Source organism: Crocodylus porosus, unplaced genomic scaffold (genome assembly GCF_001723895.1).
Source record: "Crocodylus porosus isolate Cpor-Errol unplaced genomic scaffold, CroPor_comp1, whole genome shotgun sequence".
Taxonomy (NCBI): Eukaryota; Metazoa; Chordata; order Crocodylia; family Crocodylidae; genus Crocodylus; species Crocodylus porosus.
In genome coordinates, this window is record NW_017728949.1 from 84,322,864 (window position 1) to 84,326,291 (window position 3,428).

Below are 3,428 nucleotides of genomic sequence, written 5' to 3' on the forward strand. Positions count from 1 at the left end.
ATATTAGTATAATTGGAATTTTACAAACTAGGAACATAATTTATGCTGAATAAAGTTTGTGATCATTTCTATAATTGTTTTTGGGGGGAGGAGAGGAAAAATCAGTTTTAGTTATGCTCTGTACTGGTATTTAAGGATCTGCATTGTCCTGTATACACTTTAAAGAGTGTAATTTATTTGCATTACATTGTTATGTCAGTGTTCAGACTGTTCCATTCTACAAGATAATTCTGAAATATACTGTTGTCTCTCTTCTCATTAACTTTGCCAGTGCTGCTCTTGACTGCTCCCTCACAGTATTAAAAAAGGTCACAGACTTGCTTATAAAACCATTTAATATCATTGACTGAAATTAACTATAGAAAAGTACAATGAAATTTGAGGTTCAGTTTACATTCGGGGGCACACCCTATTGGCTTTAGGCAGTCATCCTATTGACTTCATTTGGCCAACTCACCTGAGTGAGACAAAAACTACTCTTTGTCAGGCATTTATTATATTAAAGTCATGCATTTAAAAAAAGAAACAAATATATGTACAGGTCTTTTTTCCTATTATACTGTTTTTTTAGGATTAAATCTCTACTGAAATCAATAATATCTTATAATATCATGTAGCCATAAACACATATTTTATTACAAAAGATCCTAGTTTTTATGAGGCTTTTTTGGGGGTAAGGGGGTAGTTACTTTGCCTTTAGTGCTTTTAGAATTTAACACCCCTTGTGGACTAGGAATAAATTTTGATATGTAACTTCAGTTTTGGACTAGCATTTCCATGCCAGCTTGCACAGTAAATTGCAATTCTAGTTTTGCTAAGTCTAGGTCAGTAACTCAAATATCCTAATCCCAGATATGCCATAATAAGGATATTGTACATCTAAAAGCAGTAAAAAATTAACACATCCTTTCACTAATTCAGAGAGATCACACAAAAGCATGCACTTTCTTGCAACTGTGATATTCCACATCTTGTGTAGAACACAAAAGTAGCAACAAAGACATTAACAATTGAGGTTCAAGCTGGGAGTGACTGTTCTGTTTCAATTCAATGACACCACTAATGGCTTCTTAGCAGCTCCATGAAATCAACCAGCTGTCAAGTCGATGCATCAGAAGGAACAGTTAGGCACTCCCATAAGAAAAAGCAACACATCAGGATGTTTGGCAAAACATCTGCTCCTTTACACTGCAGTTCTATAATAAACATGCAAACAAAGAAATGAGAAAAAGGGCAGCGCACACCAAAAATCTAACATTGGTCTTACTTTCTTATGTGTATTTTAAATAAAGGTCTTATACAACCCCCCCAAAATTTTTAGTCTTGCAACATATTTTACTTTGCCATAAGGACAGCATACTAAATGTACCCATGTTTTTACACTGTGTAATACAAAAATCACTGTTCCTTTTTCTTGTTATCTGCAGAGGTAAAGATGGCAGGGTTAAGAAACTACATATTATAAGCAAAATTAACAGACATATATTTAGTAAACTTTATTACCAAAAACAGCTTTCCATACTAATTTGCAATATAAACTGTGACCTTAATTGTGAGCTTAAGCAAATGCCATTTTGTTGGGTTATTCTCATGTAGCTAACTCCACAGACCGGTATTTATTTAAATTTAATCAGAAATATGAGTAGTACAGTTCAACAGCTTATTGTCAATGCAGTTACTCACAGGAAGCTTAATCATGCCTTTAATTCAAAATAGCAGCAAGTCAATAAATAGCAAGAAACCATAACTTGATTCTCTAAAGAATTTTTTGCTCTCCAATGTATGTACATTCACATATAACTTTAACAATGTCTCATTTTATAGGCTATAGTTTTTTTAAAAGAATCAGTAAGTCCTATTAATTTTTTAAAAGGTTCCTGCTTGCCAAATTAGACTTATAATTACTTGGACACCAAAGAAGTCCCTCTTTAATACTTACAATTTGTACATACTGCCAATATTGAAAATGGTTTCAAATACAAATACAATTTGCTTGATGTTCCCTGGAAATTGTTCATGTAGCATTGTGACAAAAATGTGTGCACAGTTTACAATAGGTGTGAGACATCAAATATACTTAACTACCATTTTCTTAAAACTGCTTATCCTCTGTTGCTCACCATTTATAATCTGCCAAATCTTCCAGGCCTTTGCTGCATGTATAATTTAGAACCATCTGTTCTACGTGCTTTTAACTATTTAAACATGTTCATCTACCTAAGATTCACATAACTGGCAGACATTTAATTCAACCAGGCTTTCTAAAGCATTTTTAAAGAACATGCTAAGGTGAGCAGCTGACATTTATTAACATAAAAACCTACTTTCTATGCAACAATAAAAACTGTTAAATATATCACTGAATTTTGAGTTTGCTAAAAAACGTCTTGATGTACTAGGAAGTGTTCCTGTTAGTCTCCATGTTAATTGTAGTCAATGTTTTTACCAACCCTGAAGACAAAAGGAATGCAAATTAAACACGGGCAGTTTCATGTTCTTGTTGGCATGACTGTATTTACTCTGTAAAAAATAAAACTGATGCGGGAAATGGAATTCAAATATAACATGCTATTTATGGTACTTGTTATTTATCAAGTAGTCAGGGTTTGCCTAAGTTTTGCCACGTGACCAAGCGAACTTCTATGAGATGAAGAGAGCATCACTGAGAAGTAATTTAAAAGAACAATACCTTTTATTGGTTCCCTGTTTGCAACAGCTGACATGAAAGCTTAGACCCAGAGGTAATCAGTATTAAGAAAAATTCAATTTAGCACACCAACTACATTTTGCTAGCCACAGAATCCAGCATCTGGAATATCCTCTGAAGTACATGTAATATCTACAGGTACTTTCCAAAAGGAAATGTTTAGCCAGCACTACATTAAAAGAATTTAATTTGTTGCAAATATATATCTGAGTAATGAGCACTTAAAAAAAAAAAAAAGCACGTTTCCCAACCCCCATCTCACACCCAACCAGAGGACAGGCACTCACTACTTTAGGGGGAAAACTGGACTAAACATCTTGTGCAAATTTTAGTAAGAGGTGCAGGTAACTGCTTGTAAATGGTAGCATGGCCACTTGATGTACTAGTTCATGTTGTGCCACAACTCTGGACGTTTAAAGGGCTCCATTAATATTTCTGTGCGAAAGGCCCCAAGGCTGGAATAAAAGTGGGAGTCACGCAAAGATATTCCTCCACCTGTTACCAAAAAAAAAAAAACCCCACAGTGGAGGAGGAGGCGCCTCTTGCAGCCCCGCAGACGGCGGAGTCGGACCCACTACCAACCTGTGCACGTCAAGGGCGGCCGCCCCGCGCGCCGAGGGAGCCCGCCCTGGGCACCGCGCCGGGCTCCTGGAAAAATGCCCCTCCAACTTCAGGTGACGTCACAGTCGGGCCCTGGACCCGCCTCAACTTTGCGCCTTCC

At 36.3% G+C, this 3,428-nt stretch overlaps 1 long non-coding RNA gene across 1 annotated transcript; it reads right to left on the minus strand.

The window, feature by feature from the left end:
• Nucleotides 1-317: 317 nt before the first annotated feature.
• LOC109323189 lies at nucleotides 318-3,422 on the minus strand. Its single transcript, XR_002104571.1, has 2 exons — nucleotides 2,690-3,422; nucleotides 318-1,196 (listed from the first exon to the last, which is right to left on the minus strand). It is a non-coding gene; the product is annotated as an uncharacterized LOC109323189 (long non-coding RNA).
• Between the last annotated feature and the right edge of the window lie 6 nt (nucleotides 3,423-3,428).